Here is a 26,025-nt window from a genome sequence, read left to right on the forward strand (position 1 = left end):
ATGCTTCATGCGAGTGGTACTGTTGACCTACCTTCTTTGTTCGTTGGGGCAGGTGGGGCCGTCATGTGCTCTTTTGTGCTCTTTTCCATGATGTGGGGGTCATTCTGTGGTGGGGGGGTAACCAAAGTATCTATCCACTTGAGTAAATTGCACATGTTTGGTCAAATGCTGAAGTTGGAATTGGAACCAAGGTCTTGGTCTGTAATGAAGCTACAGCCCCACAAATGAATAAAAATAACTGATTTTCTGGCTAGTGTGAGACAGGCATGGTATCAAAGTGACTCAAAAGCAACAGTTTCAAAACCTTTAATAAAGAATGTTGTGGGAGTTGGCATAATGCCTAACTGTCCGTAACTCTAAGGGGGTCTGTTCCCTCAACTGATGTTTCTAAGGGCTGTCGATGTCTGAGTGTCCAAAACCAAAGTCTCTCTGTTATAAACTATACTTGCCCACTCTTTGATAAAATGTGATCAGGATCTTCTTAAAGGAGAAATGGTGGCTCAAAAGAAAATGTAAACCAGGATGGTTTTCAGGTGATCTTACCCTCCGGTGCAGTTCTGGCAGTTTCAAGAATTAGTTCAACTTAAAAGGGTTTGACCATGGAACCTTCCACATAGGGCTCCCCGCAGCAAGTCAACAAAATTCCAAATGTCTCGGTCTGTCTTGGGGTTCCCCTCCCCAAGCTTTGATCCTTCCAGTTACCTTTTTAGGCCTCTCGGGGTTCCCTTCCCCAAGTCTAGGCCTTTTTCTTCAGTGTTCAAAAGGCCTTTGTGGGCCTCTCAGGGATCCCTTCCACGGTATTGGGCCCCTCTGGTCTCAAACAAGAGTTAACTTTGTCAGAAAGTACCTTTCAACACTTGTCTTTCTTTCATGGGGCAGTGTCGGAGACTTTCAAAAACTCCTCCCCTGCGTCACCTCCGACTTCTGGCCCCCCTTTATACTTTGAATCGCTCTTTAGCCACCTTTCTCCTCTGGTGTCTTTCACTCTGCTTGTCTTCCTTTCCCACCTTTCTTTACCTTCCCTTGTGTATCCTTGCACCTTCTTTCACTCTTTCCGCTTTACTTGTGCACTTGCACCTTCATTTTCTTTCTTTCGGTTCATTCGTGCCCACTTCCTGTTTCGGGTTGATCGCACCCTTTTCCTGCTTGCATGTCGCTTGCACCCCCCCCCCCCCCTCCTTTCTGGCTTATGGTTCCTTTTTCCTCCTGCTCCAGCCACTCGCACGCTACAGAGTTTCTCTCTTGCTGTCTGAAACTCACCTAGTAGCGCAGGGCTGGTAAGCAGGTCCGCTGGATCTGTACACTGGGGACATAGTCCTGCTGCCTGCCCCTCAGATACCCCTTGGAACGACTCGTCCCAGGGGAACGAGCACTGGCTGGATGCTGCCAACAGCATGCCACACTTTGGCTCCCTGAAGACACAGCTCCCTTGCCACACTGCAACCCCCCCTAACACACCGGGCCAGCGCCTCAGCGTTCTGCTTTTCCAGGCTTCCACGTTCAAACCAGCATCCCCAGTTCGCTCTCTGCTTCTGGCAGAACCACCCCTTTTATAGTGTAGAGGAGAGCCAAGTGGCGTCAGGTGTGCCCAGTTGTAGTAAAGTGCCAGATCGTGCCCGACTCTATTAATGGGACAGCCTAATGGTGATATGTAGTAGGCCTCTTTGCACCTCCATGTTCCTATGAGTGATCTTCATTGCTCTGTCGTCTTTTCTTCGTCTCTGTACATGTTGGAAATAGGGTGGGGAGATGGAATGGGACTGGAAATATCCCATAAAAGCTGAGGGGGTGGATTTTAGGGTGTGTTGGGAAAAGGGGGATTTATCATGTCTCGCCATTATGTGTTCTCCCGATCCTTCGTGACCCTCCACTCAGGTGATCCTCCCGCGCTTGTCCACCCCCAGGGTCGGGATCCAAAAGTGATAGCCCTTCCCTGGCCACCTGAATAGAGGATCTCAGGGGAGCAGGTGGTAGAACACCATCAGGTTTCTCACACTAGCCACTTAGCAAATATGTTGGCCTCAAACAAATGTTACCTGTGCAGTCGAGGTGATCAGATCAAAGTAATTTGGGCAGATCCAAAATTTGATCAATCCGATCCAACATGGATACAATCTTGATGCTTATCTGCCTCTATTTCAGGTCACCGTGATTCAGCTTCTGACCTGCTGTTACTTGAAGTCAGTGACACCCTCACTCTTAACCTCTGTATCATAATCAATAAAGCTGTCCAATCCGTGCCTTCTCACTCAGTGCTAACTTCCACCCTATACTCATTCTTCCTCTTATTTGTAAAATCACAGAGATGCTTGTTTAACAAAAACACCAGAGTAGGATCGAGGCGCATTAACCACTCGACCCTAACATATTTCACAACGCCATCTTAAACGTAAGATAATGCCTTCTCAAACAGCCTGACACTAATAAACCTACAGTTTTAATGAATTCTGACTTCTCTGTAGTGTTTAGTACATTAAATTACAACATTGTCCTCCTTGAAAGGTTAGAATCTGGTTTTGCCATCTTGGGGATGGGTCTATCTTGGATTTAAATGGAATCATACCAAAATGTGTCCCAAAATATTGCGACCACTATCATTACTACACCTTTGCGCCTTTCAAAAATTGCAACTCCAATTACTCCGAATAAGGGGAGCTGGGATTGCAGTGGTGTCCCCTGCATCTATTGAATTGTAGCAGGGACAATAAAGAAAAAAGCAGAAAAAACCCTACGTTAGTGGGAGAGAACTGATGCTGCGATGGAGGCGAGTCGGCAGCACACAGATGTGTGCTGCTGAAAAGCTAAGTCGGTGGGGGGGAAGCGGGTAGGAGGATGCAAATAACAATTGATCTATGGGATCACTGATTAAAGAGATCCGATAAAATCCTTAATTTTCTAACAAAACCTTGTCCATTTCTGTCCCCTTGCCACCTCAGTAGGCAGGGTTCCAGAAGCTCCTCCTGCCGACTTATTCCTTGACACCTCAACACAACCCCCAGATGACATCAAAGTGTCAACATCAAATGACACCCATCCCAGTGTGTTGAAAACGAATGGATTCACACTGGCCTGTCCAGGATTGTAGGGGCAAAATCCAATTTTTGCTCCTCTAAACTGATAGCCCACTGGTACTCTTGCTGCTTTCTTTGATGCCCCAAACCTACTTATCTAAACATGTCCTTCCCCAAAGCTTCAGTAATGACTAACTCAATTCTTTAATGTTTTAACCTGCCAACCCTTAAGGCTTCCAGAATTGGGTAACTCCTTTTTACCCCATTTCTTCGAGGCTGTGTGCTTTGTGCAAACTGGTGCCAGCTGTGTGTTTTCTTGGTTGCTCTATGATTAAGCCAAATGTACACTCAGACCTTTATTCCCATTTATAGAATACCTTCTTGATATTTAGGCTCTGCAATTTCAAGCACTGGCTTTAATATTTTTGAGTGATTTTCCAGATGGGAATTACCTTTTGGGGCAACTTACCTTTTTGGGTCCTGCATTGACCACAAAGACGCCACTGAATTAATGGAATCCAGTTGGGGTTAGTACAGTGATGTGTAATGGATAAAATTCCTACTCCACCCCACACTAATATTAAACCAACGGTGATCCCAATCATAAAGGTTAAACAGGCGCAGCACAATAGGTGTACCTTCTTTGCAGTTTGTGGTAATATGGGCTGGGTGCAGGCTTTACTCTGAGGGAAGGATGTGAGTTAGTACGGAAGCAGTTAAGAAAAAACAATAGTTTGGTCCCGAAATCAAGCAATGTCCAATTAAGGTTCTTCAGAAATAGGATATTTGAAACTAAAATTACAAGCACGCTAATCAAAAACTCTATAACCCTCCCCTGTAAAAGAAGACGGCAAATATGTAGTCTTTGTAATGAAATTGGTCATTCTGTGTCTGAATGCAGGGGTGCACATTCAACAACTTCAGCAGCGAAGTCTTGTTTACTGGAGATGCCTTTTAAAAAGGTAGCGCATGGGGTCATTCTAGTCCCTAGGGCTTTTTACAGCAGGTAGCGGGACTGAACCACTTCAAATATTTTACATGCTTGTTCTTGGCCCTCAGCAGAATCCAAGCAAGGCTTCTAAACCCTTGTTTAAACTCCTACACTCAAGGTTTCTTGATTAAAGAATTATACATTTAACAGTCAGTTCAATAAGCCTTCTTCAGAAGGGAGCAATATATAAGTAAAACACAAGTACAATTCAAAATACACACTCATAGTTTCTCTAAATCAGCAAGTATCCTTCTTTTGGGATGGCACACAGATGGTTCCTACACCCTGAGGTGCCTTAAATAACTAGGACACTGTGGACATTAATGTATCACTGGTACATTTAGAGCAATCCTGAGTTGGTGTCAAAGAAAAATGGTTTAGGAATAAAAACACAAGTTACACAAATATTCTGAAGCAGGTAAGTACTTTTAAACCCCCTTTGCACACTAAATTAACCCTTTCCTGGGGAAAGGTAAAACACCAAGTCAGAGTTAAGTCTTTCAGGGAGCCAGGCCAGCCAATGTCAATTGAGCAAAAGTCTAGGTGAACTGAAGCACTTCTTTTAGGTAAGTAAAAGTCTTGCACAATGTTTTAGAAGGTTTTGTAGAAATAAAGAATCGTGAAGGGCCATAAACTGGGAGGCTTGTGAAAGGCAAAGCTGCAAGCAACTCTGCAAAAGCAACCAAGACAAGTCTCAACTGAGAACAAGCAAGGCTACACAACAAGAGCTAAGTCCCCTTAGTGTTACAGTACCTTTTGGTTAGAAGAAATGGTTCCAGCTGGCTTCTGTTCCTGTACAGCTCTGCAGATCCTGTTCCTCGGCCTCAGTCATGGGGACAAGTGGGAGGACGTCTGGGGACTCCAGCACTGCAATGGGAAGGTCGGCGGCGCCAAGCTTCACTTCAGCAGCACTTTGCGGTTTCAGTCCCTTGCATCTATAGCCAACACTGTGGTTCTCGGATACTACTTCTGACATTCCTCGCATCTAGGGTCCATCACTCTGTTGAGGTGGCTCAGGCTTGGTCAGTCCTGCTTCAAGGGAGTCCGGAGGATCTTCCTGAGGCTCCCCTCCGAACTTAAAAGCGATGCACTTGATCTGGTGTTCCTCTCCCTGACACGTCGGTTCCGCAGCAGCAATGGAAGTACAACCAGCTCTGAGAGGATGTCCAGGCGAGTTCACTTTGGAGTTGATTGGTCTCACCAACCCAAAGGGAGAAGTCGTTCCTTGCATGGCTTCTCTAGTCGAGGCGAACTTGGAGCTTCACCGGCCAAACCAACAGTCCAGGAGTTGCAGCATGTATCTCTTCCAAGTTCTTCTTCGGATTCCTTTGTCCAGTGGTCGACTCTGCCTTGCCAGCCAAAACGCCTCGCCTTTTATGCAGGTTTCTCCCATTCATTCCAGCCTAGCTGTCAATCACACAGCAGGGTGGTAGTCCTCCAAGGACAGCCAGCCGGCCAATCACATTTGGGCGAATTCCTGTAACCAAGGGGATTAAGCACATGGAGTTTTGTGCACCTCCCTCACTTCCTGCCCCTGCCAGACATACTGGAGCCAGAGGCGGGCTTCACTTGTGAATCCCACCAAAGCGAAACGAACAAAGGGCCCCAAACCTGGTCTGGCACGCAGAGTAAATCTCAAGAAGGACCTTTCCAACAAGAAATTGTGAAAAAACAAGACCGGAGCCATTTTGACAAAATGGGCACCCATGGGGGTCTTACTCCAGCTGCAAATGCAGCCCGCTGTAAAAACACACAATGGCAGTAAAGCAGCCATTAATTGTTGAAAGGTTAACATAAAAATGTTACATGAGAAACTAGACAGCAGGGATACGAAGGTTACTATTGTAACATAGTGTATGCTGGGTCTAGAAAGTTATAAAACGTAAGTAAAGTCAATTTCACTTCACTGTTCTTGGAAACAGTAGTTTTACCAAGAGAAGGTATTTAAACTATTGGGAAATCTAAGACTTTTCTGTGCCACTCTGTGCCACTGCACTGAAGGTGCTGTGTGTCACAATGCAAAGATGATGCCTATGGAGTTTGTCAGACTCCAAAGTCAAAAGAAACACAAAGTCCAAATCAAAGAAAAAATACATTAGGGTGGGAAAAAGGTCTCGCTCTCTCCAGGTTAGAGATTAAAAGTCCTAAAGTCCAGCAAAAGAGCTGGGGTTCTCTAAGGTAGAAGGGAATTAGCAAATTACTGAATATTCCCTAACAGTCCTTTTACTATGGATTGAGACGGCGCTGAGATGTTTTGAGTCAGTTGTCCTGAATGGATTGAGGGTGTTGACAGTCTAGTCTGCTGAAGATGGTCCAGTGAAGCGTTCCTGTAGCAGTGGTCCTGTAATAGTGACAAGGAGTGGAGTTTATGTCTTCATTCTGTTGCGCTTGCTCAAATAGCTCCAACTAAGCAATGGAGTTCTTGAGTGGCGATTGTCTCAGACAGCTGGTGTGCAGACATGCTATGGGGACAAGTCAGCAGCTCAACAGCGATTCAAAAAGTGGCAAGTGTCAAATGCAGCTTTAAGTGTTTGCCGCAATGCAGTGTCTCAAAGTGATTGACCCACTTTGAATGTGGATCAAAGTAGGCGAACAGTACCCAGGGCAGGTTCTTGACTCTGGTTGCTGGGTACCATGTGTGTATAATACCCTTGGGATAGCCTTTGTCACCACAGGGGCTTAGATACTCTTCAAGGTGACTGCTTAAGGGTACTGGGTGGCGTGGTGTAACACTACCAAATTATACTGGTTCCCTGAGGTATTTTGAAGATCTAAGACTCACAATGCCCACGGCTGTTCTCTCGATAGACTGCCCAGCCACTGGTTTTGGAATTGAAAGGGGCTTTTTTCAACCTGCCTGACTTACCAGAAGCATGGCAAGTACAACAGGCCTGAACAAATTCTTTGATTTTTATGCCCATATGAGGCCTGTAAAAGTGGGCAGAAAACATGTCTGCTGTCTTCGTCACTTAAAAGTGACCTTCTAAAGGAATGTTGTGAGCCAAGTCCAGTGGGAAGCTTCTCTAGCATTGGGAAGCATCTAATCACCAGCCAACCCTGCCTCAAAATTCTTGGTGTCATTTTTATAGGAGTTTATTCACCCAGTACGCTATGAACAACCCAGGGGCCCTGCGCCGAGCCTATTCTTCTGCCTGCATTTGAAGACCTACCTGAGTGGGACAGTCTGTGCCATTATCCAACAGACCTGCTAACGGAATGGAGTCCTTAACTGCTATACAGCGCTTTAAAGTTTCTCGCTTCTAGTTAAGTTCGAGCATTGCCCTGAAGCACTGACTGATGCTCAAAAAGCTCTTAGTATCCTGTCTGATCCCTGGGTGATCTGCTCTTCTTGCACCCACTGTTGCATGACAGCTGTGACCCTAGCAGCTCTGTCACGCAGTGAGGGCACATTCAGGGTACCCACACCCAGGGCCGGCCGGGCCATCAGGCTCAATCTGTTTCCCTCTCTATTGGTCAAAAGCATTGCACCGATACTCCCTTCTCGCTCCCATTGTCTCACCGTTTGGGCACTTTTAAAACGTTGCCCAAACTGCCCCCCAAATCCCCTCCCAAACAAACAAACCCCAACTAATTTGTGTGCCCCCACCCGGCGTCCAGCCAGTTAGTTCCGCCATTCCTGGCATTTTGGCCGGACCACCAGCCTGCCCTCCCTGGCCAGACGTTCATTGCTAAGCTCGTTTTTGGGAGCCCCCAACCCCAGGCTGGTCCCCTCGTTCGCTCCCACTTTACTTGCAAGTGGTCAAGTCGCTCCGGTTGTCTCCGTGTTACTCATTCTCGGACCTTTGCTGGTTGGGGCCCCTAGGGGCTCATCCCTCAGAGTCGTTCCGCTCTCCCTCCTTCGCCGGAGAAGGTGTGTTCATTTTTCTAAATTTCCTTGCGCTGGTCTTTCTTCTTCTTCCACTCGATGGGCCCGGGTCGTTTGCTCCGCCCTGAGCCGGCCCTGTTGGTCCCCTTCGAGTGGTCGGTTCCGTCAAGTAGTCCTGGATGGCTCCCTTGATGTCCTCCTCGGTGATCAACGTTGTCCGCTGGCCCAAGTATTCGAAGGCTATGGAGAAGGGGTAGCCCCATCTGTATCGTACCCCCTTCTCTTTGAGCAGTTGAGTAAGGGGGCGGCACATCCTACATTTGGCCCGTGTATATGCGGATAGGTCCTGAAAAATGGAGACCTGGGAATTTTTGTAGGTAATCGCCTGAGCTTTCCTGGCGGCCTCCAGCACCCGTGTCTTTTCCGAGTAGTAATGGAACCGGACCAGAATCAATCGGGGTCCCCCTGCCCGTCGTCCTGCTCTGTGCACCCGATCAAAAGTAAGTACAGTAGTCATCTCTTCCTCAAAGTGGAGGGCAATAATGTCTCGCACCACTCGAGTGACCCCTCTCTCCATCTCCCCCTCTGTCTCGTGGACCCCGAAAAATCTAAGGTTGTTCCTCCGTTCCCTGTTTTCAAAATCATCCATTTGTCTCGACCTCTCCTCTTCCCTCTTCTCAAGGGCAGTTGCTGACGACGATTAGTTGGTTTCAATCTGAAGGAGCCTGTCCTCGACTTTGTCAACCCGTTGATCAATTTTTTCGAATTTTTGGGCAATGTCGGAGCGCACGTCCCTTATCTCCTGTAGAATTGAGGCGAAGCCCCTCTCCATTGCCGCCGTTGAGGGTGCCGAGACTTCCAAGTGGGCCATTTCTCTGTCGTGGGACGGGCCGTTATCGTGGGGTCCTGCCTCTTGGTAACTATATTTTTGTAGATTCTTTTGCCAGGCCGGTCGGTGCTGTGTTGGTGGAGGCACACTCGAGGGGTGTGGGGGGGCAAACAGGGACCACCCCCTCTCGCTTCGGTGGTCCTTCGCGGCTCTTGGTGGACCGCACCCACTGCAGGTGGCCCAGGGCCTTCGGCATCTTCTGTGCACTCCGGGGAGGGGAGGTTGCTTCGTTTGCTGCAGAGGGGTCCCGTCCTGTTTATGATATTGGCGGGGGCCTGTCCGAGCCCACTCTCCTGCTATCTGTTCCTCCTCTGGTGGTGGGGTCGTGAGCAGGGCCCCGGTGAAGGAAGAGGGGAGGGGGGCGCCCCTCCCGTGGGCGTGCAGCAGTGTGGCCTAGAGGGTCCCCTCACCCAGTGCCAAAGTGATGGTCGCCTCTCGGGGCTGGCAGGCGTGGCGGCGGAGGGGGGATTCCCAGCCCCGGTGCCGCCACCCCTTCTCCGGGGCCTGGTCCGGGGGAATGCGCCTTCCTCCTATCTGGGCACGGGTCTCCGCCCGTGCAGATGAAGTGTAGGGAGGCCGCTGCGGGGGTTTCGGTGTCCGCGTTCTGTGGTCCACTCACTTGGGAACTGGGTGCCCATCGCGACGGGGGGGGGGGGTCCCTCCCGTGCAGTCCCCCAGGTTTGGCAGGCCTCGGCTCCTCCTCCGGCCCTGTGGCCGCTCAGTCCCGGTTCTCCGCCTTTCAGGGGTCCCCAAACGTCACTGTTTCTCTCGGGGGGCCCCGGGGGTTCACTGCCCGCTCAGGCCATTTTGTTCTCCTTGGGGGGGGGGGGTGTCTCAGGGCAGAGGGGGTCTGGGGGGGGGCTCAATCCCCGTTGCGACCTGGCTTCGGCGGGAGCTCGGGAATCAGGCAGCCATTGCCTGTGCGCCCCCTGGTGGCCTCCCCCCTGACCTCTTCTGATGCCTGGGGGTGGTCTGGTAGCTGTGTCTAAATCAACCCATAGCCAAATCAATGTACCTATGCCCTTCCTACCCCTAGGGGCTATTGTCGTTCAATCTCTGCCCAAGACGGAATGTCATCCACAAACTTGGGGGGGTGGGGGAGGGTGTGGGGGTTTGGAGTCCAGGTGGGTGGAGGGACATTTTCCCCTGGTGTCTCAGATGCAAACGGCCACTGGGAGTGGCTTGCCGGAATGGTGAGGCAGAGAAACCAAAGGCGTCCCTAACCATCCTTCGTATCTCATAAGTTGGAATACCAGGGGGAATAGACATCTCTTTGAGGACGAAGGTTTGTTTGAGAAAGTGGATTACTTAAGCATCTTGGCCTTGAAGGAAACGTGGATGGTGGACCCACTGGTACTCGACGTGTGGGCTATTTTGCACAAGGCGGCGCTGAAAGGGCATCTGGGTAGACCAAGGGGTGTATTGATTCTGGGGAGAGGGGAAAGGGGGTAAAAAAATAAACACTCCACCTGATTGAGATGCAGTGTGATTCACCTAATATTCTGATTGGGAAATTGACTGGGATAGGTTTGTTGGGGGCAAAGGACATCTTGGATATCAACATTTGTGATTCCCCATATGTTGTTCCTCATTGTGCCCTGTTGGAAGAAATGAGGAGGTGGTTTGACTCCCAGGTTAATACTCCAAAACTATTTTGCTTGGGGATTTTAATTCAAGCATCCCCACCTATCAGGAATTGGAATATGGGCAGTTGGCAACTGTGGCCAGTGGACCAAGGGGCGAATCAAGGTTAGCCTGTACTTGCCCCAGGGGTCGGTGTTGGGCAAACCTTCTCTATTCTAGGGGTTTTGCTATGGTGACTGGGGCGTGAACTTCCGATTCTCCCCCGCAGTTTACACGATACGCACTTTCCAGCTCCAGTATCACAGATTATGCGTTTGTGACTAACAACCCTGTAGTAATTGACATGGGCATACAATCTCATGAGGAGAGTGACCACTTTCCCATTATTCTATCTTTAGATTTGGTGTCTTCCAACTATAATTCTCGCAACACTGGGTCTCTTAGTGTCAATAGAGCTGGGACCAGGGTTAGCTGGAACTCTACAAGCATTGAAACTGCACTGGTCCCTGCGCAGAGGGTTTTACTGAACTTTCTGGGCGTCCATCAGGGGTTAATGAGGGGTGGGGCCGGATGATAATCGACCAATTTGAGGGACTGATTGATGAGGGTCTAGCGAGTGTCCCAACAGCTATTAAGGGGCACAACCGGAAAGCAGCTGGGACATCTTTAACACATAGACATCATTTTGAAAATCTATCCGCAATTTAAAAAAAGATCTCTGCGCAAAGAACCGCAGACTTTACTTAAAGATGTGGTCTGCCCCGTGGCCCATGCTTTCTGAAGAAGGGTGAGTAAGACGTCTTCTAAGTGGCTCAGAACGCACAAAATCTAAAAGAATGTCAAAAGTGGCAAGAATTAGTTACCATCTCTAATTAAACCAAAAAAGTTTGGGAGATAGTAAATGGCCAAGTTACTTCTAAATTGGATCTCAATAGAATACATGAACCCGAATGGATCGACTATATTTCACTGATCCTGGGCCACTCCAAGCAGACTTGTCCATTGTCCCTAGTGCCCCAGGCCTTTGGACATTTGAGAAAAGTATACAGGAGGTTGCTGGGGTCATCAATGCCAATAAACCCTCTAGAGCCCCAGGATGGGCTATTCAATCTTGTGCTCAAGGCAAACGTTTATTGTATTTGTTTGTATATTTATTTCTGATGTTTGTTGATTTGCTTAGAATCACATTCTATGCACAGTCCGACATCCAGTGGCCACTGCGGAGTATTGCATCTTGTTTTTCGAAAGTCGAAAAGGGAGGTCGACATAGCCGTGTCTGTAATACTATCCCTATAGTGACGTGTAGTGTACCCTAAATCCCTCGCGCGTCGAGGTCCCTCAGATTGTTTTTTTCCGCCCAGAATACTGATCGCCTTATGCGGAGCTTGTAAGACATTGCTATTTACCAGTTATTCAACGCTTGGTTGATTTCTCAGATATTGTTTAATTCAACCGCCTCCAGCTCTCTTTCGACGGCCATTCAACATCTCCGCCAAGTCAAGATCTTCGGCGGTGGTTTCAACAAAGAGGCGATCCTATTGCCGCTGCCGAACAAGTGGCCCGGCCTCGCCGTCCTACACAGTAGGGACAGTGGGGGTTGTTGTGGACATTTCTGTTACTTCTAGAATTCCTTTCCATTTCTCCCCCCTTTCCTTCCAGGTCATTATCACTGATTTCATCCTCAGCTATGTAGAGATTTTGCCCTTGTAACGGCAAATTTCCATGGAAGGACAAGCATAAGCGGTGTAACCACTGCTTACCCCTCGACCACAACGAGGCTGGCTGTGCGGCCTGTAAACTCCTTCGTCCAAAAACTTTGAAAGAACGCAGCGTCAAAAGGTGGGCAGCCTACGGCATGTCAAAGGCTGATTCCTCACACGCGGCCGCCTCTGCAGAGTGTGACGAGGGGGATGGTGATAACGCTATTTCTGTAACGGAGGTTGTTGACCTCTCAATGGAGCGCTCACACTCCATCGCGTCTGTCCCCGGCCCCGAAAAGCTTGGCTCCGGCCCTACTTATGGGGATGTACACCCTGGCGACGCTGACGCACATGAAAAAATCACTAAACACACAACCCACGGCCATTCGTCGAGTAAATCGAAGAAGGCCTCAGCGCCAATGGAGATGCCGAATCAACTGGCAGCGTCCGCCGACCATAAGGGTCACCAGCCCTCCGCGCAGCCGCATTCGCGCCTAGCAACTGGGCCGTCTTCAACTAAGGGCGCTACCACCAAAACGTCTGTCGAAACGCCTTGTAAGAAGGCATCTGTCGATGGTAAGTTTCTGGCTCCGCTGAAAACTACTCTCGACCAGCCCTCGATGGAGAAACTAGTCGTGGAAAACATAGCTAGAATAGTCTTCAAAGACGCGCAGAAACAGCCGATGAAGGAGTCACCAAGGCCCGTTCAGAAGGGCAGAGATACGCCGAAATCTACGGAGGGTTTGCCGGAACCTCCCCCCACGTCGAAGGGAAGACCCAGAGATACGTCCCCAGTGCCGGGTCCTCGAGGGGTTCTCAGAGGGCGACGGGGGTATATCCTCCACGCTATGGGAGAGATCTCGACGCCTAGAGGCGGAGGAGCAAGCCTTTCCGCCACTAGACTGTTCAGGGTTATCCCAGTGGACTAGGGAAAGATTTGAATCGTGTATGGACAGACTAAATAGGTTTGTGCCCACTTCTGAACACAGTACACCCAAAAGGCTGAGAGAGGTGCTCCCTGAAGACCCTACGACCAAATTCCCAAGAATTTTTGACCCACTTGAGGAAGAAATTGATACATATGACCTTACTGAAGAGGATCCACATTTTCAGGAAGAGGAAGAATTCCTAAATACTGAGGATCTGCAAGACCCTGTAGGGGACTTTGAGGAAGACCCAGACATATGTGAACCACAGCCCTGGCAGTCACCAGGGGCGTCTACAGACCCTGATGTTTTAGATCTGCCTTCTCCTCAGACGACACCGGTCAGCGATCCTTTGCCTCTGGATTTGTTTTTACATATATAAATGATCAACCCACTTTCAATGCAGTGCTACACAAGGCGGCAGCCCATTTTCAAATTGACACAGGTAAAACTACCCCAGAAGTAGATTTTGTTGAGAAAATAACTAAGGAAAAACCGCCTGCTTGCCAAGCCATACCCCTTTTTGCCTCAGTCAAGAGACGCCTCGTTCCCTCTTTATTTACACCTGCATTGGTTAGAGGGGTCAATCCAAGAATCGAGAAGCTTTTTAGCCCCTCACCTTCTGATCCCTTGTATATTAGGGGTCATTCCATACCTGATTCTGTGGTAGTAACCACCACGAGGAAAAGGGCGAGGTTCTGCTATCTACTAGCGAAGCACCCCAGGACAAAGAGGGGAAGAAGCTTTATGCCTTAGGGAAGAGGATTACATCCTTGGCAGCTTTTGCCACGCATATTGTCAACAATACAACTTTGTTGGCTAGCTATGCCGATGCCCAATGGGGGACTTTTGCGCGAAGGCCTACAAGAAGCCCCTGAGCCCTTGTGAACACGCTTATTAGCCACTGTGACGAAAGGTACTCGGGTAAACCAAAGCATCATCAAGAACACCTTAGATGCTAGGATGTACTTCTGCGACATGCTTGGGCCAAACTCAGGTTTCAAGCCAGAAACACAGGCGTCCCTCATCAACAAACCCCTTGAAGACTCAAACTTGTTAGGCAAGGGGGTTGATGATGCACTGGAAACAGCTAAGAAGGAACACGAAACTCTAAAAACCCTGGACCAAATGACAAGACCTCCTAATAAGTGAGATTATGGCAACAGGCGCTTTTTTTCGTGGCCAACGACTAATCAACAACAATACACCTCAGCCGGCAACTGGTCCTCCCCTCAGGGAACCAGTGGACAGTATGCTCAAAGAGGACCACGTCGTGGCAAGGGAAGAGGTCGGGGCTCCCCTGCTATCGACACCAAATGACCCGAAAGTTCAGGTCCCCCTCCCATGCATCTCCGGTCGGGGGCCGGTTAACATAATTCCTGCAAGCATGGGAGGGAATTACCACAAACCGCTGGGTACTGTCAACAATAGCCCACGGTTACTGCATCGAATTCAATCGATCCCCAACGTTCAGACCCCCAAGAGGAAGACCCCTATCACCGGAACACCTCTGCATCCTTCAGGAAGTCGAACTGCTGCTGGAAAAAGGAGCAATAGAGGTCGTGCCTCCGTCACAGGTAAAGGAGAGTATTTATTCAGTGTACTTCCTTGTACCCAAAAAGGATTTAACCATGCGCCGTGTATTAGATCTGCACCCAGCGAACACATTTGTGAAACCTTAGAAATTTCGTATGGTGACTTTGCAGGAGGTAATCCCCCTGCTCACACAGGGGGAATTACATGGCAACACTGGACATGAAAGATGCATACTTTCATATTTCAATGTTTCCAGCGCACAGGAAATACCTCAGGTTCATGATAGAATGCAAACACGATCAGTTCAAAGTGCTACCCTTCGGTATAGCCTCAGCGCCAAGGGTATTCACGAAGGTACTGGCAGTGGCAGCGGCACACCTGTGCATTCCGGTCTACCCTTACCTCGACGACTGGCTCATAACGGGGGATTCGTACGAAACCTGCTTCTCAAATACCCAAAAGACTGTAGGCCTTTTGTTCCATCTGGGCTTCTCCATCAACATGAAGAAGTCCAGTCTAGACCCGAGCCAAGTCGAGCAATTCCTAGGGGCTCTAATTCGAACAAAGGACGGCCTCGTCTTCCCCTCCGAGAGGGTCCAAAACATGCTGTTTCAGATCCCTCAATATGTAGCCGGTCGAGAGGTGACGGTACGCAAGGCCATGCGATTGCTAGGGATGATGGCGTCATGTATTTATTTGGTACATCGCGTGCGTCTGCGCCCAATGCAAGAGTGGCTCAACAGCCAGTGGTGTCAGGCCAGCGGACAATTGGACGATCTAGTGGTGGTCTCGCAGGCCTTGGTTCTCTCACTGCGATGGTGGTCGAAGGAAAACCTTGTGTTGGGGAAACCTTTCACCACCCCTGCAGTGGAAGCCACTCTAACCAGACGCATCTCTCACAGGATGGGGGGGCTCACCTATCCCATCAGACTGCACACAGAGTTTGGACTCTTGAGTGTGGTGTTCAAACACATAAACTTGCTGGAACTGCTCTGGGTCTTCAATGCACTGAAGGCTTTCCAGACAGACCTACAAGGGAAGACGGTGCTGATCCTCAGATAGCACCACGGCCATGAACTACCTGAACAAGCAAGGGGGCACTCCCTCTCCAGGACTGTCCAAGCTGTCCCAGAATATCTGGAAGTGGGCTCTCAAACACATGTTCCTGTTATCTCAACATGTACCAGGGGAACTCAATCTTCTGGCAGACAAACTCAGCAGAGACTTTCCTCTGCCTGCAGAGTACGAATGGCGACTAGAGAAAGACATCATCTCCAACGTTTTTGCAGAATGGGGCTTCCCAAATATCGACCTGAACACCCAATGCCAAGATTGCGCCTCCAGGTACCCCCAGAACCGCTCCAAGGGGAACGGTCTCTGGATAACATGGTCAGGGAAATTTGTCTACGCCCTTCCCCCCCCGACTCCCCTTCTCAACAAGATTGTGCACAAGATGCGCCAGGAACCAGTTACCATGATACTGGTGGCCCCCATGTAGGCCCGCCAACCCTGGTTCGCTCATCTGATGGAGATGACTCGGTCTCCTCCATTGAAACTACCCTGCCTGTACAACATACTGTCACAGGACAGGGGCCAAATGCTGCACCCATGCCCACATACCCTGAACTTAGCAGCCTGGCTCCTGAGGTCATAGAATTTGGACATTTGCAGCTCCCACAGAGATGCATGGACATTCTCAGAGAAGCAAGGAAACCGAACACCCGTTACTGCTACTCTAGCAAGTGGAAACAGTTCGTCATCTGGTGTAAGTCAAAGAGCATCAACCCCATTGACTGCTCTCCCACACAGATTGTTCTATACCCAATTCACTTGTTGGACTCAGGTTTAGTCTTTAATTCTATTAAAGTTCACCTAGCTGCACTCTCCGCCGGTGTCTAGTCAAAGGATCGAATCTAAAAGGGTCGACAGGTCAAAGGATCAAATTCTTTTTTTGTTCACTTTTTTTTGGGGGAAAAATAGTGGGGTTGGGGGGAACCCCACTCAAAAAAAAAATGTGAAAAAAGAAAAAATTAAGAAAAACACGATCCTTTGACCTGTCGACCCTTTTACTGTCGATCCTTTGACCTAGAATCCTCTCCGCCTACACTACGTCTCAACATAAGGTGTCATGGTGGAAAGTCCCCATGTAATTAAAGCCTTCATGGAGGGAGTGAAAATAATTCATCCTATATCTAACCCAGCTCCTGGCTGGGACCTGAATGTTGTACTAACCTGGCTAATGGGCTCCCCCTTCGAGCCCATGCATAAAGCAACCCTTAAGGATCTCACTCTTAAGACTGCTTTCTTGATAGCCATCACCTCCATTAGGAGAGTGAGTGAACTACAAGCGCTCTCTATACTAGATCCCTTTGTAACAGTTCACAAAGATAAGGTGGTTCTACGCACACACCCAAGGTTTGCACCGAATTTCATTTCAAAATTCCATGTCAACCAGTCTATAGAACTACCAACGTTCTTTCAAAACCCATCAAACTTGGGAGAAAAGAGCCTGCACACACTTGATGTGTACAGAGCGGTCATGTTTTATATGGAAAGAACTAGACCACTGAGAAAGACTAATCAGTTCTTTGTCTCAGTGGCGGCAGGAAGAGGAGGAGATGCAGTCTCCAAATCCACTATATCTAGATGGATTGTCCAGTGCATCACTCTGTTACACTCTTGCCAAGAGAGAACTGCCCTTCAAGCCTAGAGTGCACTCTACTCGAGGCACAGGGGCTTCCATAGCATTTTTTGCAAATGTTCCCCTAGAGTCCATTTGCAAAGCGGCAACCTGGAGTTCTGTACACACCTTTACAAAACACTATTGCCTAGACACTCATTCTAGGTCTGATTCTCAGGAGGGACAAGCAGTACTAAGACATCTTTTCACTACTGTTCCTTCTCACAACCCACCTTCAACTCTGGGTACTGCTCGCTAGTCTATGCACAGCACAGGATTCTAAGCAGATTAACACCGTAATGCATTACTTACCGTAAAAGCATTTCTGATGGTTGTATCTGCTTAGATTCACATGCGCCCACCCTTCCTTCCCGCTCGGATGGAAGGAACATGGACGTCTTATTTCTTTCTCTTTCCTGTACTCACTCACTCACGTTAGTCATAGGCTCCCTCATGGCAGAAAAAATCCAAACGGAGGGACCTTGATGCGTGAGGGATTTTGGGTACACTACATGTCACTATAGGGATAGTATTACAGACAAGCCTATGTTGACGTCCCCTTTTCGACTTTCGAAAAACAAGATGCAATACTCCACAGTGACCACTGGATGTCGGACTATGCACAGCATGTGAATCTAAGCAGATACAACCACCAGAAATGCTTTTACGGTAAGTAATGCATGTCTTATGTAGCGCTCCACACCCGAAGGTATCTGGGCGCATTAAAAGTTATTTGTAGATTACAAGTTAGATATGCGATCAAATGCATAGAAGAATAATTGCATGAGATTCTTCCAATATTTGCAATGATTTACATGATATTCTTACATTACATTATTTACAATAATTACATGAAATTCGATAGTTCACACACTAGGGTTTATCCCATCATATTGTACAAAAGTCAAATACAAGTCAGAACAAATTTACGTAGCTAACAGGTCTTGTGGGCTAGGGTCTCCCATCTGCTTTTAAGCTGTATCTCCATTACTCAGGCTGTTCCATGTTCTTGGCAGGATAGCATTTTAGTTCTAATATACAAGAAGGATGCACAAACTGATGCTCGCAACTACTGCCTCCTGGCCATGTTGGATGTTTCGTCCAAGGTATTTGCACAGATTTTGTTGGACGGGCTGACTGCTTGGGCGGAAGATATCATTCCCTGGAATCAGACTGGCTTCAGGAAGGGATGCTCAACATCGGTTAATATACTTGCACTCTCCCCCATTGTGCAACAGGCACGGCTGATCACCATTTGCCCAATTTACGCAGCATTTGTGGACTTTAGCGCTGCCTTTGACGCAGTGGACCGTGCTAGGCTATGGGGGAAGCTTGTGCGCTGGGGATCTCACCAGGCCTATTAAAGATGATTGTATTGCTCCACACTAACACTTGTATTTGTATTTATTATGTTTGTATAGTGCTTTACTCCAAAACGCTGTACATTTTAACTAGATACATATAACATTATAACAGTAGAAGCAATTTACAATTGTGAATCAGACCAACAAAACAGTAAGTAGAGCAATTAAACTGAATGGAAGAGGGAGAGTAGTGCATTAGAACTGTGAGGGGAGAAGGAGGAGGGGAAAATGGGAGGGGGTCAAAGGGTGAGAATGGGTTGGATGGGGGGAGGGGAGGGAGATGATCATGGGGCAAGATCAAGGAATGAGGGGGAGCAAGAAGGGGGAAGGGATTCATAGCGGGGTGGATGGAGGAGTGATTTAAGGGATGTGCGAAAGAGGAAGAAGGTAGGAATAGAGCGGATTGAGAGAGGTAAGGAGTTCCAGTGCAGGGGGGCTAGGAGCTGGAAGGAGCTGAAACGGGAGGGGGCACAAGGAGGTGGAGGAACAGTGAGAAGGAAGTGGTCAGCAGAACGAATTGGAGCGGGAGGGAGTGTAGAAAGAGGAGGGTGGAGAGATGGGGGAGCAAGACCATGGAGAGATTTAAGGACTAAGCAGAGAAAATGAAATTTAAGTTGGGAGTGAAAGGGAAGCTAGCCAAGGGAGGATAGGGAAGTAGAGATGGAACCACGGGAGGTAAGGAGACAGAGGGTACAGACGGCACAATGGTAGATGGAATTGAGGGGGGCGAGATGAGAAGTAGGTAGTCCAAAGAGTAAGGAGGAGCAGTAGAAGAGGCGAGAGAAGATAAGGGAGGAGATTAAAAGTTTAGTAGCATGGAAAGTGAGAGAGGGGCGGACTTTGCGAATATTAGAGGTGGAAGCGACAGGCACGAGAGGTGAGGGATATGATGGGTGGGGGGGAGGGAGAGAGAGAGAGGAGTCAAAGTGAATGCCCAAATTGCGAGCTTGGACAGAGATGGGGAGATTAGAAGGAGGAGCGTGACTGAAAGGTGGAGGAGAGGGAGGGGGAAGAGAGTTGGAGGGGAAGAATACGACTTCAGTCTTATCATTGTTGAGGGAAAGAAAGCGGGAAGACATTCAGTCAGTTTTTAATGGCAGTAAGACAGGAAGAGAGTTTAAGGTGGAGGTCTTGTGTTAAACTTGTGTTAAAATAAGGCTGGAGGGAGATTGTGCAACCTCTGCCTGGATCACAACGTAAGTGGGTTTGAAGCAGGGTTATCTTCTGGCCCTGATCCTAGTCAGTCTCTACCTCTCAGAGATGGGCCTCGCACGGGTCGACCCTAAAGCTCTCACCTAAGCTACACTGTGGTATTATGGATCGGCTATGCGGTTGACATTGTTGTCCTGAACTTGAAACCTGGTGGCCTGCAATCCTCATTGGATTACCTCAATTCCTACTCGGTCCTGAACTCTTTAAGGGTAAATATTAATAAAACTAAAATCGTGGTCTTGGAAACATCTCATAGACAAGTGGCCAGAATGTGGTGCAAGATGACCGGCGTGGCAATTGAGGTTATGTCCCAGTTCATCTACCTGGGTGTTGTCTTTGAAGCTAGCCCTAGAGGCATGCCCCACCTTTATGGTTTCGAGGTGCGCACGGCGCAAATTGTAGGGGCTATATGCTCTTTTGCATCACTGGATGGTGGCTATTCAGTGGGGATATTGCTTAAGTTTCTCTGCAAAGTTTGTGCCAATCCTTTGCTATGCAGCAGAGGTCTGACGTACGGGTATCTCGGATGTAATTGCCAGGATTGAGGTAAGGCTTCTAACTACCATCCTACGTTCCGGCTGAGATGATTGCCTTGGAATTCGATCTTACTAGGACCCATGAACGTATCATGCTCCACTGCCTGATGCTATACTGGAAACCTGCACATGCTCAAGCAAATACCCTGATGGGGATTTTGTTTGATGCTCTTGTTACAAAGGTGGTTCATATGAAGAAATGCATTTTGGGTAGGATGTTGAGCACGGTTGATCAGTGGTTTGAGGGTAACCGGGGGAGGGTATGCTGATGCTAAGTGTAAACCAATTTAAAAATGTAATGAGCAGGAAATTGGTCTCTGTTAAACGTGAGCAAATGGTTGTTACCCTGGCTGCCAAGTCCACCGCAGCAGGTTTTTTCCTGTATATATCCGAAAGACAACTCCCGGCTATTTGCATCTCTAATTTTGTGGGGAATTTCATTGTGTGGGACTAGCTCTGTCTCAAGTTCAATGCAGTAAGCACCTTTGAAATTATGGGTCGGTGGTCCCAAATTCCTGTGGGGGGGGGGGGGGGGAATTGATGTTGCCGGCACTGGCAATGGTGAGGTTGAGACCGTACAGCATCTCCTGACAACCTGTGATGCATTGACTGCGCTGCGTACAAGGGCCCTTCGGGCATCAGGATTGGACGCCCACTACCCTCCAGCTGCTCTATGGTGCCTGTTCATGTCTGGGTCTCACAAGGGACTGATTTTCTTTCCAACTAAGATGTGGAGAGAGGTTTATGGTATATTTTGAATCCTCATTGATTGAAGGTGCTCGTATTCTATTCTCTTTTGGAGCTTGATTTGATATGAGAGCTGTATACTTCTTTTCTTTCTATTTAAGATGTCATGTGTCAAAAGTTACTTGTTTAACTGTATGATACACAAACAAATACAAAAAATATGAAACCACAGCTCGGGGAGTGCATCCCAAACTATTCTTCTTCGTTGCAGTACCTGGTGGGAAGAAACCAGTTCTGACCCCCAGGGTCGGGTTCCCACGACGGCGTTTCCTCTTTGCAGTCCCTGGTGGGAGGAAATCGGGTCTGCCAACTAGGGTCAGGGACCCAGAGACATAAAAGGAAGTCTGAAAAAGGCCCAACAAGGGAACAGTTTTCCCAGCTACTATGTGAACTTTGCAAGAAACCTATTGTATCTGCTGAAAAGGAACCAGAGCTGGCATTTCGGAGTCCGGGACCCAGGTGCAGAAAAGGAAACCTCTGAAGGGACAACAAGGGAATTAAGGTTTCTCCACTGGTTGTTTGAACTTTGCAAAGAACCTGAAAAAGGCTGTGGAGGGGAGATATTCCCCAATACTTCAGGATTAAGAAGAAGTCAAATCTGTCCCTTGCCCAGGGGAAGGGAGCCACCTCCTTTGTGTTAGAAAGACCCTCTTTTCATTTAGTTTAATCTTAGAATGTGAGGGACAGAGTTAAGATTCTGACTGTGGACATTGGGACTTTTACTTTGGATATTCTGACACTAGTTGTTTCAGTTGAGGCAGGGAAACCCCTCTTAGGGCGAGATAGGGTTTTCTTCTCTTTTTTTGCTCTTGAATAAAGGTTTATGATGATCACCACGACCCATCCGCGTCAGAGTTTTACTTCTGCACCCACAGTTTGCTGTGTGATGAGACATCAAAAGGGAACAGTCTCTGGTATCACAAACCACAATACCCATAGACCTTTAAACCTGTAGCATCCAAATAGTGTGCTCCACTTTGAGGTATGTGATTGGCTTTTTTTCCTGTGATTGGCTAGCAGGCTCTGTGGCTACCTGGGATGTGATTTGTATTTATTAAGTTTATATAGCGCTTTACGCCAAAGCGCTTTACATTTCAACAAGAATACATAGGATAATAGAAGCATAAAATTACAAGACATGAAACAAACCATCAAAAACAATATACAGAGATTGAAGCATGATTGAATGCTTGGTGCTAGAAACCATTGTATTACTGCATGGGCATCCCTCGCTAGTGACTGGAGACAGAACATTTTACACCAGAAAAAAACCTTCCTCCCCTTTAAATTTAGAGGCAGCGGCCCTGACTCTGCCCACCGATGCCACTCCTCAGTCCCCTTTTCCGCGTCAACAGGAACTGGCTAATTTCACCAGCGTTCCTGGGTTTGGCATTGGTCTTGTAATACCATGCGCTCTTCCCCGGATACTTTCTTCTGTATTTTTGTCTTCTTTGTATCAGTCAGGTACTCTGTCCTCTGGCGCCACACTCCTCCTTGGGGCATGTCGACGTGAGCGGGCGTGAGGCTCTTCCCTACATCCGATCCCCACGCTCTTTGCCGCCCCTGCCTTGGCCCCGACCACAGCTCGGAGGGTTGTACTGCGTGCGACGCATTTACACTGCATGCTCTGAAGAACAGGCTAGCTCTGTGGAGGGAGCTCTTTGAGAAGTCGCCTCCAGAGGACTTGAAGGACTTTGTCAGACCTAAGTCCAGGCCCAAGGTAGGGCCGCTTTTTTCCATTGCACCCCGCAACGGCGACTCCTTCCCAAGGAAACGCCTGAGCGGGAGGAACCTTTCAGGTTCTCGCACCAGCACTGGTACAGAGCCTATTTCAGCTACCGGCTGCCAGGCCGAGGGGGTCATTAGATTCTTCCGGAGACGGTGCTGAGGGACCGCAAAGTTCTTTTACCGGGTGCACACCCGAGGGGATACACCCTAGTACTGGTCAGATGTCTGAGTGGACGCCTGCACGCAACACTACTGGCGATACTGCCGAAAGCAACACGCCTACCAGGCCCCATCCTGAGGTGCAGGGTAGATCTCAAGCTCCACCGCCAAGAGTCCTGAAGGAGGCGGGCCCAGTGAGCCAGGCACCACGACTTTGGCACGCAGCTCTACAAGATGGCAGCCGCGCCAGACAAAATGACTGCTCGACCGATACCGCCCCTTGGAACTGAGCAGGTGGAGAGCAAGTTGCAAGGTGGGACTGGTGTCAACCAGGCACGTGGCCTACAGCTTATCCATCTGCATAGCAGGGCAGGTTTACCCCACAACCCACAAGACAGAGTACACACTGGCCCCAGCAGCCGCCTGCTACCCCGTCAACATCACCTGCCACCCCACCGGCCTGTGACAGGTTCCTATCTCGTGAGATCTCCGCAGATGGGGGCCATCCTTTGGGATGTGATCAGGGACATGCTCCTTCAGGCTCTGGTGCAGCCCCTTCTGCCCTTGCCGGCTCCTTCGATTCCGGCTCCCCTACCTCCCACGGTTCAGGTGGTACCACACCAGCCTCCAGCTCCGCTTCCCACACCGCAGCCCTCTATCGCCCAGAAGTCCTCCACCCACTCCGGACCAGCCGGACACCCTGGTGGACACTGACTAGGAAGAAGACCCTGACACGCTGTCGTCAGCCAAGGATTTCCACAAACGGCCCGCTGATTTGGCAGAGTACTTGAGGCTTCCTCAACTTGGGGTCGAACAACCGGAGGCGGGGGTCTTGGCCAAGGTCCTCACTCTACGCCCTGTGGCTAGAACAGGGATCCTGATGCAGAAGGACGTTGTCGCCTTGGCCAAAAATGGGTGGCTTAAGCCCCACTCGGCCCAGCCTGTCAATCAGCGCCTCAACGCCAAGTATAACCAAATGGAGAGAGATCCACGGTTGCTGTCGGCACACTCTCAACCACACTCTTCAGTGATCACTGCGGCGCCTCTCTACTCAAAGCCTCAGCCGTCCTCTGCCTCCTCGTCCTCGGTGCTGTTAGGAAAGGAGAAGATCTGGCAGAGGCTAAATTGGTGGCACAAGACATCATGGAGTCCACCGTGGGCAACATTGACACCTCTGGCCGGGCCATATATATCGCCACGGTCATGAGGACTGCCTGGCTTCGGGCTACTAAATTCAACGCAGACGTCCAGGAACGCATATTGGACTTTCCATTCGAGGGTGGTGACCTCTTTCACGCCACCACCGATGAGCTAGATAAAAAGAAAAACAGTTCCCAAACTGTGAAGTCTTTATCCCTACGAAGGCCACACTCAAGGCGCACACCCAGTCGCATCAACGCTCTGATAAGGAGCGGGCGTTCGGCAGGTTCCAGGGGTTCCAAGAACTGAGGTCTAGACAGCCTGACTGTTCTCAGAGTCAGCACCGATGCAAACAACAAAAGTGGGGAGCAAGGGCTTCTTTTGGTCCCCCTCCTCCGCAACAGCCTCGGAGGGAAAAAAGGCATGACGTGCCCCTTCGGGTGCACAGGTCTCCGGTGGGGGGGCAGGCTTGCTCTTCATGCACAGTTTTGGTGTCAGATGTTCGGGGACCCCTGGATCCTGTCCGGAGTATCCATGGGGTACCGTGTACCGATTCCTCCCTGTCGTCTCTCCTCCCCTCCACTCCCACAGATTGGGACAGCAACTCGGTTGGCAGAAATTCAGTCACTCGTCGAAAGCCAGTCAGTGGAAGAGGTCCCAGCCTCCCAACAAGGCTTGGGCTTCTAAAGCAGGATTTGCACCATGCAAAAGAAGAACCAGGCGGGCCTGAGAGTTGTGTTGGACCTCTCCACCCTGAACCACTCCTTCCCTCTTCAAAAATCCAAGATGGTTATGCCACCACTCATAGCGGAGACACTGTGCAGGGGAGACTGGATGTGAATCTTATCTACATGTCCCTATTTGGCAGCCTCATCGATCCTTTCTGCAGTTCAGGATCATGGGCTGCCATTTCCAATGCAAGGTTCTACGCTTCGGCCTCAACTCAGCCCCCAGGGTGTTTACCAGGGTGTTTACCAGACCAAGGAATGCAGTGGCGGCCCTCCTCAGCGCTCGGGGCCACCACATCTACCCATACCTGGACAACTGGCTCGTCAGGGCAGATCTCCGGAGGCGTTGCAGCACATTTCCTCTGCCCTTAGGACCACTCTCCATGAGCTGGGATTTTTTTTTATAAACCTCAAGAAGTCTCAGCTGCAGCCTACTCCGAGCCGGACCTTTCTGGAACACGAGCTCCGAGAGTTTTCCCCTCCGAGGACAAGATCCTGGCCATTAAGAGGATCGTAAGTCACTTCCTCAGCTGAAAGTTGACCTCGGCCGGGTGGTACCAGTATTTACTGGGGATCATGGCAGCGGTCATACTGGCCGTCTGCCATACAATACTCAAGATGAGGAGATTACAGCTGTACTTCGCAACCTCATGGAATCAGGAGCGGGGCTCCCAAGCGGAGCTTGTCAGCATTTCTCCTTATCTCCACCCGGACCTCACCTGGTGGTCCAGGGACTGCAACCTGCGGACTGGCAGGCCCTTCCGGCAGCCACACCCTCGGGTCCTCCTCGCCACGGATTCCTCCCTGGAAGACTGGGGGGCTACGTTGGACAACCAGTGTCCATGGAGTCTGGTCCCTGCAGGAGCAGGAATCTCATTTCAACTGGCTGGAGCTGAAGGCTATGCGGCTAGCTCCCAAGACCTTCCTTCCGCTCATTGGTGGCAGGTTCGTCCTCATCCAGACGGACAACTCCACCAGCATGTGTTATGTCAACAAGCAGGGTGGCACCAGGTCCCGTCCGCTGTGCAGCCTAGCAGTCAGCATGTGGGAATGGGCCCTGGAGAAAAATATCTACCTGACTGCAATCCAATTCCCGGGGGAGTCTGACCTGGAAGCAGACATGCTCAGCAGACTGGGAGCCGACAATTACGAATGGCAATTGAGCGATCGGGTCCTGTTCGGGGTCTTCAGGAGATGGGGCCATCCTCAGGTGGACCTCTTTGCCTCCTGGTCCAACAGGAATTACCAGCAGTTTGTGTCCTGGCAGG

The 26,025-nt window shown here is 49.5% G+C and overlaps 1 protein-coding gene across 6 annotated transcripts in view; it reads left to right on the plus strand.

Annotated features, from left to right (window-relative positions):
- The window catches only part of BCKDK (branched chain keto acid dehydrogenase kinase), a 744,533-nt gene that overhangs the window by 369,120 nt on the left and 349,388 nt on the right, over positions 1 to 26,025 (plus strand). The window lies entirely within an intron of this gene.

The sequence above is a fragment of the Ambystoma mexicanum genome, chromosome 3p (assembly GCF_040938575.1).
Source record: "Ambystoma mexicanum isolate Mex_15411 chromosome 3p, UKY_AmexF1_1, whole genome shotgun sequence".
NCBI lineage: Eukaryota > Metazoa > Chordata > Amphibia > Caudata > Ambystomatidae > Ambystoma > Ambystoma mexicanum.